Raw genomic sequence first — 16,636 nt, forward strand, 5'->3', positions numbered from 1 at the left:
AATCAAAGTTAATCCTAAATAAAGTTTGTTTCCTTTCCGTCACTTCATGAAGCTGTGTATTATACGTGTAGTCACGGAGGTTAACGAAATCTCTGCGTTCTATTTAATAATTCTGACACTAATACTTTAATGAATTTATAATACCCTAATTAAAAATGCGTATGTGTTTTCTTACAATGCAATTCTCTACTAAAGTACTTACGTAAATATTTTTATTGGTTGATGTGGAAAGAGTAAACGATGCGAATGAATTTGAGGTATGAGAATCTGGAAGACTGAATAGTGAATACATAATAATAATAATAATAATAATAATAATAATAATAATAATAATAATAATATAATAATAATCATAATCATCATAAACATAATATTTATTTATTTAGTTATTTATTTACTTACTTACTAACTTATTTATTTATTTATTTATTTATTTGTTTATTTATTTACTTACTTATTTATTTACTTACTTATTTATTTACTTATTTATTTATTTACTTACTTATTTATTTACTTAATTATTTATTTACTTATTTATTACTTATTTACTTATTTACTTATTTATTTATTTACTTATTTATTTACTTACTTATTTATTTACTTATTTATTTATTTATTTACTTTTTTATTTATTTACTTATTTACTTATTTATTTGTTTACTTATTTACTTATGTACTTATTTACTTATTTATTTATTTATTTATTTATCTATCTGTCTGTCTGTCTGTCTGTCTATCTATCTATCTATCTATTTATCTATCTCTCTATCTATCTATCTATCTATCTATCTATCTATCTATCTAGCTATCTATCTATCTATCTATCTATCTATCTATCTATCTATCTATCTATCTATCTATCTATCTATCTATCTATCTATCTATCTATCTATCTATCTATCTATCTATTTATTATGGTGAAGTTAAGGCCATCAGACCTTCTCTTTCACTTAGCCAGAAACAAAAGAAGCTGATACAGTTTGCAGTAATACAAATTAATGATTACAGACTAATATTTAAAAATGACTAATAAAAATTCATATAGTCATACAAGCACAAGTTGAGTAAAGTAATGCAAACTTACAAAATAGTAAATTACAAAATAACATAAGGCTTAGAAGTTACACTCAATGAATATGTAAGTGATAAGTGAATCAATATTAAAATTTACAAGAATAACAAATTCAGTCGTAAATTATAACTATACAACACTGAGGAAAATTATATACACATACACAACAAAGGAGAGTTAAACATGAATGAGGAAGCAAGAAAACATTTTCAGAGAAACGAGTAAAATATGTACTAACAATTTGTAGGATTGCAATGAAGATTTTTAATTTCAATGATAAAAGTACATACAACATCATTATAGAATAAAGGATCGGGAAAATTAAATCTGAAGCTAGGAGTTATGTGGCTTAGTACTGGTTACGTGTTTGAATAATTTACTTTTAAATTGCAATATCGTTCGGAAATTCCTGAGGGAGCTGGGTAGGGAGTTCCAGAAACGAATTGCTGATGTTGTGAAAGAAGAAGAATAGTGAGCTGTTTTATGGCAAGGCATAGATAATAAAGGGTCATTTTTAGAACGAGTACCCAGGCTGTGATATGAGGACAAGAAATTAAAACGCACCGAGAGATAGTTAGGCGAAGAAGTATTGATGATGCGTTATAGGAAAATTAGTGAATGAATATATCTTCGGTCTTGTAATCTTACCTATTGGAGCGTTTCGAGAGACCCCGATGAAAGAGCAATAGTTCATGATATGATTATCAAAAGTTAAATTCGATACAAGCAAAATGTTGTGATAGATTTTACCTGAAATACATTTAAGCCTCGTTCTCACTTTTCAAGTTACCTGAATTCATGTCGCAGTTCAGACATATTCAAGTTGTTTTGTTTCAAATAGGATAAAATGGCGTCGATGGATGTTGTGCAATTAGGAATTTCTGTAGTATCAAGCCTCCGTACCAGGGAAATGATAAATATATTGAAGAAATGGAAGACGCATTGTTCAGTATGGATTAGGAACTAGATTAGTAAGAGAAATACACGACCATTGACCATTACAAATAGAAGAAGTGAAACCCTCAAGCAGATTTAATAATTCTTACTGCAAATGTAGTAAAATATAAGCAAGTCCGATTTACCATAATTGAAAAGTGTTATCTTGAAGCTGTTACAGTTCCCAAAAAAAAAATCTATGAACCACATTGAAGCATGCCAGTTTCGGCGATAAATGTCATCCCTTCAAGCAACGCTCTTCTCTTCTTAATTCCTCTTATCTTCCTCACTGCTTTTCTATCTACAGTTCAATGGTTTTTTATTGTCTTTCATAGGCTATCTCATCTGTGTCCACGTTAAAATCTCTGCTGTTCAGTTCTACAATGAACTCTTCCTTCCTTGGCAGCTTCCTTTGCATTCTATTACGAAACTTTGCAGTTTCTATAATCCGCAGGCCTTCGTGAATTTTATACAACTTCAGAAACTCAAATATTTGGTCATTATTTCATTTACTACTGTTTTATATTATTTTTACGTTCCCAGTAGGACAGAAAAACAATCAGCTGTTAATTTAACGCACTTAAAAAAACAGTTGTTAATTAAAATTCCCGCGCTTTCCTCCTTGAATTCGTTATCAAGTGACGTTCACACTTTCAAAGTGTCCTATCACGTCAAGTTAAAGGTAGAAAGGGATCCATGTTCACTTGAAACTTGAATTCAAGCCGTTAATTGATTTCAAGTCAACTTGAAAGATAGTTCACACTTTTCAAGTTCGTATTTTGAAGTGAATTGAATTCAGTTTACTTGAAAAGACTGAACGAGGCTTTACGGAGAGGATTATTTTTATATATCGTATCGTAAATGATGATATTATTCTCCAATCTTATTTCGTATCTAAATGAAGATATGTGAAGCATTCTCTCTTTAAAATCCATTACACTGTCTGGTTTTAAACCGCAAACGCAGGTTCTAAGGTACACCAGCAGTGACGACTGTTTGGTAAAATCACGGCGTTCTTTATGATAATTTTTACGTCAAACATCGATGAATACCAGAATTATATTATTTTTCTCTCTTGCAATAACTGGCGGTTGAGTGCCTCTCTCTGCAGCTAAGCTAACATTGCGGTTAGAACAAGTGAGGTGTCCAATATTAAGAAGAAATAATGCAGAGTTCTGGAGGGATGAATATATATGTCGATGCTTTGAAATCCACTCGTCCGTTTTATGATGACAAAGACCTTATTATACATAGTGGCACTGGCAGGATAACTCATAAAACACAGTCATTCTGTAACTTGCACCAAAATACGGCACTCTTTTGAGGCATATTTTCCCCTCTGCAACAAACTTACGCGGATGCACATAAACTTTATCCTCCCCTCTTTTTATAGGTCTATACTTCGTTAAAAGCTCACGCCGCCCTTCTTATCTTTGTCTCTCAAAGGCGAAAAGCTCCTTAAATTAACTGGTGAACATACTAGACAATTTTACTCTGTAAAGACGCTAATACTCAAACGAAATAAAGTTACGGATCATTATTTTTAAGGCTCCTTTAAAGATTTTGTTCAGAATTCATGAGTATGTTACAGAAAATTTATTTTGATACAACCACATAAGGTTTTGATGTAGTAGTCTGATTTCTGAACCACAGTTTTATAGTAAATAATAATAATAATAATAATAATAATAATAATACATTGAATAATAATAAGAATAATAATACATAATTGAATAATTTATTAATTATTTAGTGAAATACGAGTAAGTTAAACATTTCTTACAAGAAAACAATCGTTCACAAATTCAATGAAACGGTCTGTGTGCCTAGATTTTAATTATTCTTATCGATTAAGAAGAAATACAGCGTGTGTCTAGAAACCTTTTCAGATTTTTTAAAATGTAAATTAGAGAGGATGATTCACAGTTCCAGCGCTTAGATCTGTTATATATATATATATATATATATATATATATATATATATATATTGTATTAACACGTAGCCTATTTCATTAGTGACGCAGCACACCTTTCAATACGGGTTACGGTGTAAGCTTTTGAGCCCCTCCTCTGCGAAGAATATAAAAAAAAGAGAGGGTATGCAGATGATCCTAGATAGAGAAGCGAATTTTTCCATGGATGTTAAGCCTGCTGAATGGAAGTTTTTTTATTATTTTTGCTTAAGAATTAAATTTCTATATAACTTAGATGTAAATTTATAATTTGAATCAGGCAGATTTTTGTTTTGAATCACCCACTGCATTTCTACTGAAAATATAATGATGATGATTCATTCATTCATAGTGTTCTGTAGAATGGAAGATTTTTCACTGCAAACCCAGCATTTTCCAGTCTTCATTTTCTACCTTCCTCTTAGTCTTCATATATCATCCATATGGTGATTATTATTATTATTATTATTATTATTATTATTATTATTACTACTATTATTACCAAAATAACTTGGTGAGTGGGATGGTATAAGGCGCGCTATGCTAGAACGTAAGAGCAGTTCCTAAAAGACCGTCTCTTCAGTATTTCCTACTTACCAGATATCACCAAAGAGAGTAAAATCACAATGACATGTACAATAATAATAATAATAATAATAATAATATACTATTAACAGTAACGATGTCTTGCTTATTTACTTATTTACTACATCTCATATTATTGTTGGGAGGTATTTTTTAAACGGTTCAATAATTTGTGAAAGAGTAGGCCTATATTTTTCACCTGGACCTCTCTCACATTATGTTGGAAATTAGTAGATTAATTTGATCTAATATTAAAATGTATTTTGTCTGACAACATGAAATTCATTGCTTTGACTAAACAGTTTACGATTGACGAGATATAACCTAAAAATGTATTTTGTTTCGTCGCGTGAAATGATTAATATAAACTCCGAAAACCGAATGTCACTATAAAATGTTGTTTAAGAATACTTCTTACTCCTAATAACTTTGATATTTTAGTTACAATTGCTGTCTCTGTGCGCATTTTGTATTGATTACCCAAGTGCATGTATCACACGACGTGTTATATTTATTTACACTCATCTGACTATAATCTTGAATTGTAACCACAACGCAACACATGAAATAACTATCGTATGTTAATATAATTCTGATATTAATTAATTATATTAGTATTTTTGAATTTCACTAGCTTCCAGCAATCGGTTCAGATATCTAGAACAATTTGAATCTTCATAATTTCCACTACCGACAACAACTGTTCTTGCTGCCAACATAACAGTTAGAAAATCACTACCAGTTGTAGTTTTTCTGAGTATCGAAATTCGAAACTAAGTTGGCAAAAGAAAATTCAACCTTCAAATTAGAAAATCACCATAATCTACTAGCATATGTAGTAATGGGGGGAAAATGGTTAGGTTTCATCCTTAGGGTATGGCGTAAGCAGATGAACTATACATCTGGAGGAGAGTCAGTGGAACAACAGTCAATAATGGAGATGGCTATCAGAAAATGTGATTAACATTGTAACAACATATATTATTATTATTATTATTATTATTATTATTATTATTTCATATCATTTCCCAAAAGACTGAGAGCGCAATGATTTATCAACAGTAATCTCACTAGACGTTTTGATTTATCTAGAGAAAATCAAAACTCGAGTGGGATTTAATTGACTATTACACGATTAGAAGAAAGTATATAAAGATTAGAAGTAACGAAGTCCTCCAATGCAATAAAATATTAATTGACTTACGAAAATACAACTGTCTTCAAATGTATTATTGTACCACCTCAACATTACAAATATTACGCTAGATGCATGCTAGATGGCGGTAGTGTCTTTATACAGACACTGTAATGATTACTATTCAATAAATCTTAATATTAAACAATCTCTGATACGTGACTATCCATAATATCATATAGCAGAAGCTCTTTTTATCCTCTCAGAGCAGAAGCTATAACATAACCTAACTAATATACACAAGTGTTAGAAAAGTTTTAATTAACGACGATGACATAAAAAATAAACATGAATAATTTTAAAAGGAATAATTATTGAATGTACAATTTTCAAATTTGAATGTGGTTGGTGGTTCATTTGATGTTATATTGGACGTGTGCGTAATAGAAGTGGAACTCGTTGATTTAGGCCTACATGGTGTATTCAACTTATTCAGGATTTCCGAATGAATAATTTTAAAAGGAATAATTATTGAATGTACAATTTTCAAATTTGAATGTGGTTGGTGGTTCAATTGATGTTATATTGGACGTGTGCGTAATAGAAGTGGAACTCGTTGATTTAGGCCTACATGGTGTATTCAACTTATTCAGGATTTCCGAATGGTGCTCTTCATTTATTTGTAAATCGGATTTCAGAAGATGCATAGTTATGATCAATGATTTTTATTAATTCTTGTTCTTGAATGCCAATGCGATTCATATTTGAAACTGCTGTGCATCGACTGGAGTGGTTTGTAATTATATATATATATATATATTTTTTTTTTTTTTTTTTTTTTTTTTGACGTCCAGACCAGCGCAGTTTCAAATTTTGGCAAACAAAGAAACAAATGCTAGGGACGCGATAAAATTAAATAAATGCTAGGGACGCGATAAAATTAAATAAATGCTAGGGACGCGATAAAATTAAACAAATGCTGGGGACGCGATAAAATTGTGCGATAAGCAGCCATGATTGGTTGAAATACGTCCTTTCGTACCGTTTTATTGGTCAAAAATAGTATGACGTAGTAAGAGTGTAATAGTCAGTTTAAATAAAATGCTTAACCACAATATCTCTACAATATAGTATGGTTTTTTTGGTTTACCATAATATGCTTATAAATATGTTGTTTGAACTTAAACTAAAAATTGTTCGCGGTACATTCCCTCTGCTATCCGACCTATTCACATCAATAGCCTGTGTCTTTAATATTCGAACATAACAGAATCGCAAATATCTAATCACTGTCTAGCTGAACAAATTGGCTAACGTGGTTAACTCTTCTTCGACTACAATTGAAAACCTCCCTGGAAGAAGGATGTAACATTAAATTCTTGAGACATGTAATGCACGTCGGAAAAGTAAATCATTTATTTACTGTATAACAATAAATTATTGTGTTCAATGGCTGACTAAATTTGTAGTCTTGTTTTGTTAAATGGCTATGAAAGTAAATATAGGCCGTATGAAATATGAACCTGAAATTTTCTTTCTCCTGAAAAATGAAATACAGTTTTGTTGGTTACATACTTATTCCGGGGAGGTCTTCAAATACAATGAAACCTCTCATTTACGGACATCGAAGGGACGTAACAATCTGTCAGTATCTGGGAGGTGTCCTTTATTGGGAGGGAGGCTCCCCAATCTAGCAATAAATTTATAATATGCATTATGTATCCCTTCACGCTTTAAATGAAATGTATTGCTGTAGTTTAATTCTAAATTCAGTCTACTGTACTACAGTGAATTCTTTGCAACTTTGAACTACAGTAGATAAGACCGAAAAAGGAAAATACAGTACTGTGCCATGCAATTATATTCTAGGTCTACAGTTATGCAGTATTGTAATTTACAGTTTTCAAATTAACTTTTACGTTCAGGTGCTATATCTCTCGAAACAGTACAACTGATTGAAGTGAAGAGAATAGTCCTAATAACCCTATCACGTGTCGAATGCAATTTCACGATCGCGAAAACCTTGGAGCCATCAGACAGGTTAAATTTTATGACTTTGTTTATCCACCCGCTTCCAGTTAACAAGGGGTAGCCGGCTGGGTTAGTGGTAGCCTACGAGATCCTTATTGTCTTGTTTCATGTTAAGGAATTTCTGTAGAAAACTAAATCCAAGTTCTGTCCGCAGTCCGGAGGTAAAGGAAACTTTAGAACTGTGAAACAGCTGTCCGTATCCGTGTCTGGGACTGTCCGTAAATGAGAGTTAAGTTTATCATTGTTTCTATAGTATTTCAGCTGGGTCATAAAAATCTGTCCGTATGTGAGGAGTGTCCGTATCTTGGGGTTGTCCGTAAGTAGAGGTTTCACTGTAAATAGACTGTAAAAAAAAAGCGATTTTATACTTCTATAATAATATGATTGTTATAAAACTGACAAATTCTGTAAAAAACTGGTATTTATAATACCTTTCTAAAATTGCCGTATTGACAACATTTATAACTACTTTTTTTATCATCATTTCCATAAAAACACAGCTAGAAACAATCCTGCCCCAAAGCGGGAGGCTGACGAACTTCCAGGATGATATACCTTGCATCATACCTTGCTCTGGTATAAAGGTACAAAATTGAAATACGGGTTTAATTCTAGTAAACCGTCTGAAGTGAATACAGCAGCAATACTTTAATTAACTTTTTCAAAAATTCGTTTAGTAATTACTTCTCTATGGCAAAGGTGACGCTTCTAACCGACTATTCGTTATTCGCAGAGGGATGAACTGCTGCGACATTACACATTACCTGGCATTCTATTATCTTGTAACGTGATGCGTGCACACAACCTTCAGTCAGACTGTATTGCACGTTGGCTAAAATGGGTAGAAAGAAGTTAAATTTCGCATTCCGATATGTTTATTACCAGGCAACATCCAATACGCCCATTTGGCTGTTAAACAAGTGCATACTTTGTCGTTAACGCTACAGCTTGCTTGTTGGCTTTATGAGAATATTTAGTTTTAATCTACTTCTGATTGAGATTCTGCCTGATAAGTACAGGGTGATCCGTTTGGGTATGGATAAAATAAAAACACCATAAAACATTTACTACTGAATTTTATTTGTTGAAACTTTGTGCATACAACACTGAAAGATGGGAGATTCCTCAAAGCTCAACATGACCCCCCATTTAATCTACCTCTGACTGAAGTTCTGTCTGATAACTACAGGGTGATCCGTTTAGATATGGATAAAATAAAAACACCGTAAAACATTTACTATTGAACTTTATCTGTTGAAACTTTGTGCATACAACACTGAAAGACGGGAGATTCCACAGAGCTCAACATGACCCCTATTGCGCACCTGCACAACTCATAACGGTGATGCAATTCAGCCCATGTCCTTTGTAACATAAGAGGTGAGATTTGTTGAAAAGCTTGAGTAATTTTTACTCTCAAATCATCAATGTTCCTTGGGTTTCTGTGAGTAGACAATGTCTTTAACAAAACCCCACACGAAGAAGTCAGGAGGGATTAGATCTGGGGAGTATGGGGGCCAAGCCAAGAGACAGCTGCTAGGTTTCGCCTCCGACCTCCTGCACGTTTTTTTTTTTTCTTGAACACAGAACCTGTTTCTGCAAATGTTCGATACCACAACATTATGGAATCGTTACGCAGACCATACGTCGAAATTCCCTTTGAATTCTTTTAACACTCTCAAATTTAGCATACCAAAGAAAACATTGTGCCCGCTGTTGATTTGTAGTAGCCATTTTTAATCATCTACGTTCAAATCTGACCGGTGTTTCTCATGGTTTCGTTTAGTCATAAAGGCAAATGCCAGATTGGAAATTTACATGCCATGCATGATTCATCACCGCCTCAATTAGGCCTACCAATACGATAAACATCAATCAAAATCTATAATGTTACATTAACACAAGCCATATACATCAGACTATAGAAACAGGAACTCAACAATAGTAAAAACGGCCTACTGGTTTACCCACACATTCTAAATACGCGACATGACCACAGATGTTAAAGCGTATACAAATAAACTTAACAAAAAAAAAGATGCACAGTGAGGTCAACATAAAAAAATTATTTCCGTACACAATCCACTCTATATTGACATTTATTTGGAGTGATTTATTAAAGGATGCATTCAATACTAATTTAGAATAATGTTAAACGAATTATCCTTGCACCAAAAACTGATGTTCTCTGAATCAAATGATTCTATTTTCATTATTTGCAAATAATAATAACAATTACGAAATGTTAAAGGAATTATCCTTGCACCAATGAGTGCTCTCTGGACCAAAATGATCGTATTTTAATTATTTAAATACAATTTCAATTAAGCAACATATTAAACGATTTATCCTTCTATCAAACACGGATGTTCCCTGGACCAAATGTCCTATTTTAATTATGTGATTACTTTATATTTATTTCTAACAAGTGCATCGAAGCGCACGGGTATGGCTAGTTAAATAATAAATATTTGTTTGTAAATAAATGTTAGTTATTTTATGAAACTGCAGTTAATATGAAATCTGTAACATTTTAAAAAAGCTATCTCTGTTCAGGATTTAGCAAAGATGATAGTTTTAACGTCTATGTCCTTAAATGTGTTTCATTTTTCATAGCGTCACTCATAAAAGTGAAATCTTAAAACAGTGTATACGAAATGACAGGGAAATGAAGTCGTGGCGTGGTAGTAAACTTTATACTAATAAGCTTCACACAACAGTTTCATCATCTCAACTGAATTCTAAATTATTTTTACCGCCGCCAAGTCTGAAGATTGACAGTAATTGTCTTTGCAGGCAGCAATAAAGCACTTGTCCAGCTAGGAGGCAGGAAGGGCGGGAGGAAGCATTGAGTGAAGTATAAGGGGGTTTATACTCGTCGACCAGGCTTAAGTAAGAAGAATTACAGTGGACCAGCCAGATACGCCCCCGCATTGCTCCGTAGGGCTGTCAACCACAGAGACACACACTCTCACTAGCCGTCCTTATCTCGTTCCTTCCTGGACAGCTTAGCAGTGTAACGACGGCCACCATATCATTGACTGACCCAGAGTACCGAGTTACGATGTGACGTCTAGCTGTTAATCCAAAATAAAACAGGAGACAGGCCCGTGTAGTCATGCAACATTGTGGTACTTCACTATGTCCCAGTTTTGCTTATGATAATAATAATAATAATAATAATAATAATAATAATAATAATAATAATAATAATAATAATAATAATAATAATAATAATAATAATAATACATTATTAAATTGCAAATCAAGATATCAGGTATAACTCCCTGTAAAGTTGATTTGAATAATTTCGAGGGAAAAATTGTTCCGGAGCCGGGTATCGAACCCGGGACCTTTGGTTTGACGTACCAACGCTCTACCACTGAACTACTCCGGAACAATTTTTCCCTCGAAATTATTCAAATCAACTTTACAGGGAGTTATACCTGATATCTTGATTTGCATAATACAAGTCACTGTTCGTTAACAGAAAACCACAATTAAAGTCACACGGAGTCGAGTGTGCACTCGAAGTTGGTTGCTTGACGGCTGTCAGCCCACTTTGAGGTCTATGGATATAGAGGGAAAAATTGGATCGGTATCGGTTAGAGTTCCCGGGTAGCTCAGTGGTAGAGCGTTGGTACGTCAAACCAAAGGTCCCGGGTTCGATACCCGGCTCCGGAACAATTTTTCCTTCGAAATTATTCACATTATTAAATTATTTATTTATTTATTTATTTATTTATTTAAATCCACCACCAACAGAAGTAGGCTTCCTATTACAGGTGGCTTACACAGATACATACACAAAATACATAATAAGAAAAAAAACAAACAACATAAACGAAAGAAAGAAAATACATAACGGTAATAGTTGCTAGAATATAATATTGCAGTTAATATAGTGCCAAATGTCAATACAATGATGCAAAATTATTTAAAAACTAGAGCAAAAACATTATAATACACTTCTTCATAATTTAAATATCTAAGGAAATACAATTATTTTTAATATTGTATGACATTTTTCAACTGTTAAACTGAAATCTAATTGAGAATCACAGTTTAAAGACAGAGAGTTGTAAGTATTACACATAACAAACAATGGAGAGTTCTTGAAGAAAACAGTTCTAGGAATGGGAAAAACAAACGGTTGCCTATGACGTAATTCTGTTTTTTTTTTTATGTTGAACTGAAGGAATTTAAGAAAATCACAGTTATTCAATATAGTGTTAACAGTCTTATAGAGTAAAATTTGACTATTTATTAATCGTCGAGATTTTAAAGTTTTATAATTAAATTCAAAAAGTAACTGATTATATGAAATTTGCTTGTCATAAGACGACACGTGATGTTTTTTTTAAATATAAATAACGTAAAAATATTTTCTGTATTCTTTCTATTTGCATCTGATGGGACCAGAACTGAGGGGACCATATTATGAATTATTGAGTAAAATAAGTTAAACATTTCTAGCTACATATCGAAACGCTTAGTGCAATTTATGTATTTATTTCATACAATTGTATTTTAAATTTGTAAAATACCATGTTATTAAAATTGGCAGTAGTGTAATTATTTGTTCATATTCTGAACGTGAATGCCATTGCCAATGACCTTACTCCCAACACAACAGAGTAACAAATAACTGAATCGGCACACGTGTCGGGCAAAGAAATGATAACTAGGTCTTGGAAGTTGATGACCTAAAAATCACAGAAAAATGACCTATAAAATGATCTTAAATTTCTGAAAATGACACTTACTTACTTACTTACTTACTTACTTACTTACTTACTTACTTACTTACTTACTTACTGGCTTTTAAGGAACCCGAAGGTTCATTGCCGCCCTCACATAAGCCCGCCATTGGTCCCTATCCTGAGCAAAATTAAACCATTTTCTATCATCATATCCCACCTCCCTCAAATCTATTTTTATATTATCTTCCCATCTACATCTCGGCCTCCCCAAAGGTATTTTTCCCTCCGGCCTCTCAACTAACACTCTATATGCATTTCTGGATTCGCCCATATGTGCTACATGCCCTGCCCATCTCAAACGTCTGGATTTAATGTTCCTAATTATGTCAGGTGAAGAATACAATGCGTGCAGTTCTGTGTTGTGTAACTTTCTCCATTCTCCTGTAACTTCATCCCTCTTAGCCCCAAATATTTTCCTAAGCACCTTACTATCAAACATCCTTAACCTATGTTCCTCTCTCAAAGTGAGATAGCTCTTCTTCCGTATCCGCGGGTCTCCCCATAACACATTACCATGTCGGCTAACTCGGGAAAAGTGTAGACATTAATTCTCAATTGATGATTAGACTGAACTGAAAGAAAAAGGTATTGAACATTAAACGTAAACAAACAACAACAACAACCTTCTCGTCTCTAAAAAAACATCTCAACAAACAAACAGGGGTCCACACATTCACATACATTGACGTATGCCCTCGCAAAAACATTTTCAACGGTAACTTCGAAACGATGCGTCAAAAGACATAGATTGTTTAACGAAAAAGTTTCCTTATTGTTAAATTTATGACCCCTTAGAGTTTGTCGCAGAGGTTTTGAATCACCCTGTATATGTGTGTGTGCGCGTGCGTGCGCGTACGTTTGTGCGTGTGTGTGAAATTTCACATCCTAGATTATTGATATTTTGGCTTTATTATTTGTTATTATTTTTACAATTAAAAAAACTAATCGGAATTTGATATTAGTATTATTATTATTATTATTATTATTATTATTATTATTATGTTAAATTCCGATTAGTTTTTATCTTGGATAGACCACATCTTATAAGACCTTGCGGAAGTTCACAGTTCCCTCTTCAGCACAACTCACGACTGTAGTTTCAACTCAGTATAACATCTGTGCCGTAGGTCCTGCGTACGCCATGTTCGAGTAAGATAATTTTTTTTACAGTGAATTAATATTTGAGGGAATGAAAATAGAACTCTTTGCTACCCCTGAAGCAGAAGGGTTGATACGCATGCTGTCAGGAAATAGCTCGCAAGCGGGACAGAGAGGGACGCGTTGACGACGACCTGCCAGCTGCTCTGCTTCGTCATTACTCGTGTCACTGTTGAGCCATTGCAAAGCGAAATTAAACTTTTAAACCGGCAGCCTCGCTGCCTCGCACCTTCGACTCCGTGCCGAGATTAATACCGCCGCACTCGCCCACCCCTTGTGCTACTTAAAAAATTCAATCTGTAAACGACTTGCATCCCAGGATCGAATTCATGTATTATATTGAAATCTGTTTAAATAATTTGACGATAACGTTTTTCACTACCAGTACAGTGGAGCCATAAAATTGAGTACCGGGTCTTTCTCGAGGGTAAAAGGCGGTCAGAGCGTGGTGCTGACCACACCATCTCATTTTAGTGCAGAGGTCATGGAAAGCAAGGGGCCCCCCCAAGTGCCTTCATGGCATGTGACGGGGATACCTTTACCTTTTTACCTTTAGTACAGTGGAGCAAGTTCGTTTTCCTGCAAGCAAATAAACGCCTAAAAAAACTTGGCACGCTCTTAGAATGGTTCTTCGTATCAACAAACGCACGTGGGAAAGGATCTCGCAATTTGTTGCACACCAAAGTACATCAGTGCGCAATTATAAAACTAGTCCCTCCTTATAAATTTAATGGTTTTTTTCTTTTTAAAAATTTGCAATATTGTGGTTTACAAGTATTAAACGAAAGCTTATCTACCAATTTATATTATTACAACAATGTATGGTCTACAATTACTTTCATTGAATTTTTTTAATTGGGTTATTTTACGACGCTGTATCAACATCTAGGTTATTTAGCGTCTGAATGATATGAAGGTGATAATGCCGGTGAAATGAGTCCGGGGTCCAGCACCGAAAGTTACCTAGCATTTGCTCGTATTGGGTTGAGGGAAAACCCCGGAAAAAACCTCAACCAGGTAACTTGCCCCGACCGGGAATCGAACCCGGGCCACCTGGTTTCGCAGCCAGACGCGCTGACCGTTACTCCACAGGTGTGGACTTCATTGAAATAAAAAGTAAAGCGCACTAATACAAAACACAGAAAAGTTATACACTGCGGTCTGATTAAAGTACAGTACGATTATTTAGTCCTGACATTCGCCGACGATCTGCGCCTGGGTGAGGCGAGTCCAATTAGTTACGCCAAGGGGTGTTTGGGTTATTCACTCGCTTGCATTCGGAGCGATCGGATGTCATGCGTGCGATAGAGCGGTATGTTTCCAGTACAATTAAGCTGTACTACATTCCTTTACCGACCGCTCGCCCTTATCTCTACTCTGGAACTCTCCCCACTCCTCCTATTACTTCCCCTCTTTCTCGTCGCTGAGTTGTCAGGACTAAATAATCGGTCTGTATATACTATTGCACTAGCAGTAATACGTACAACTCGATTCAGCGTTAATGGCCCCTGTCCTTGGTTGTTTGGCTAGTGAGCGAGCTGTGTGTTGCGTCATAAGAAAGAAATTTAATCAAAAATGTGCATAGGAGGGGAAGAGGAAAGAGGAAAAATGAAAATATCTATGCTCGTAGCTGAGGGACACTCATGTCAAGAAAATATAAGTCATCATGACATTTTTTAGTCAACAGACGTAGTGGTTAGTAACGGGAAGTGTGGAAGAATATTGTGTTTTAAGACGGAGTGTACCGCCACATGATAAGAAGGAAGTGTTAGGTGTTATGACTGCGCGGCCTGACCTGTGTGACCCAGCCCGCCAGTAGTGATGAGTAACTCGCTTTTAGTCTATCTACAGATGCCTCAAACTAGGAAGCTGCCTGGAGAGGGGAAGTAGTAGAGCTAACGGAGGGGGCCCACCTAGGCTCCGATACCCAGGTATAGTTATATTATCTGAAAAGTTGACCTCTTGACAATGTATTAAAGATGTACCCTCCCTATGCAGCCTTCTCAACTGTTATTAGAACTGAGCTGTACCGCTCTAGTCCACAGTGCACAGTAGTAGGAGGACAGTGGTAGGGGTGAAGTGCTCTATGCGCCTGCGCGAACGAGACATCTTGCTAGTTTGAGGCATCTGTACTTACTTTTTTCAGGGGCCAAAATCCCTGAATCAAGCTGTAGTATATGTTTATAGAGAAACACCTTGCTGATAGAGAATGGTTGCCTTTTGAATGATGTCATCGTCACTAATGTCATACGCGCACAGGATGTCTATGAGACCTGCCTGACCTCAGCATCTCATAATCTTAGAGGAATCGCAGTTACAGATTAAGCCTTAATTGAAGTGTGGCACGTCAGATGGGCAGTTTAGTTTCAGCTGATGAATTATTTTTATGAAGTGCTACGAATAGTAAACTGAACTGTTGTGTTATGAATTTGTGAATTATGGTGGATCTACTTATTGGAGAGCTATATTCATTTATCAATAAATTATTATATTATAATGGGAGAGGAGTGAATTGTGTTCGGTGTTGTGAATTATTTGAGAGCAAATTATTTATCAGTACAATCTACAAAATGAATTGTGCTGTGTGTTATGATAATATAATATATTATGCTTTCAAGTTGTAGTCTACCGGTATAGAATAGAATATTATGTCAGAAGAAGTTGCAGGTTCATATTAAGAAGTACAAACTACCTGAAGTGCGTAATTTTCTATTAGCTAGGGCCTAGGTTGTTTCATGTTACGGCCTTAAGATGGTAAAGTGTTATTGAACATGCTATCAGGAAGAAGATAAAATGTGGTAGCCGGACGATCTTGCAGGCAATATTGTGGATAGATTTACGATTACTATTACAGATGATTATTTAGTGATAACATCTCATTCATCTGATTCGGAGGGAATTGGCATGTTGTTTGACAGCGACTATGTTTCTCACGAAAGTTCTATGATTTTGATTTAGTCTAATTACCTTAACCTGCCATCATCAGACCCAAAATATAATGGAC

At 34.5% G+C, this 16,636-nt stretch overlaps 1 protein-coding gene and 2 non-coding genes across 3 annotated transcripts in view; 2 read left to right on the plus strand and 1 right to left on the minus strand.

The window, feature by feature from the left end:
- The window catches only part of LOC138693464 (zwei Ig domain protein zig-8-like), a 1,129,977-nt gene that overhangs the window by 447,571 nt on the left and 665,770 nt on the right, over positions 1-16,636 (plus strand). The window lies entirely within an intron of this gene.
- Positions 11,037-11,108, minus strand: TRNAD-GUC (transfer RNA aspartic acid (anticodon GUC)). Its single transcript has one exon. It is a non-coding gene; the product is annotated as a tRNA-Asp (tRNA).
- On the plus strand, positions 11,324-11,395 carry TRNAD-GUC (transfer RNA aspartic acid (anticodon GUC)). The gene has a single exon. It is a non-coding gene; the product is annotated as a tRNA-Asp (tRNA).

Source organism: Periplaneta americana, chromosome 17 (assembly GCF_040183065.1).
Source record: "Periplaneta americana isolate PAMFEO1 chromosome 17, P.americana_PAMFEO1_priV1, whole genome shotgun sequence".
Taxonomy (NCBI): Eukaryota; Metazoa; Arthropoda; class Insecta; order Blattodea; family Blattidae; genus Periplaneta; species Periplaneta americana.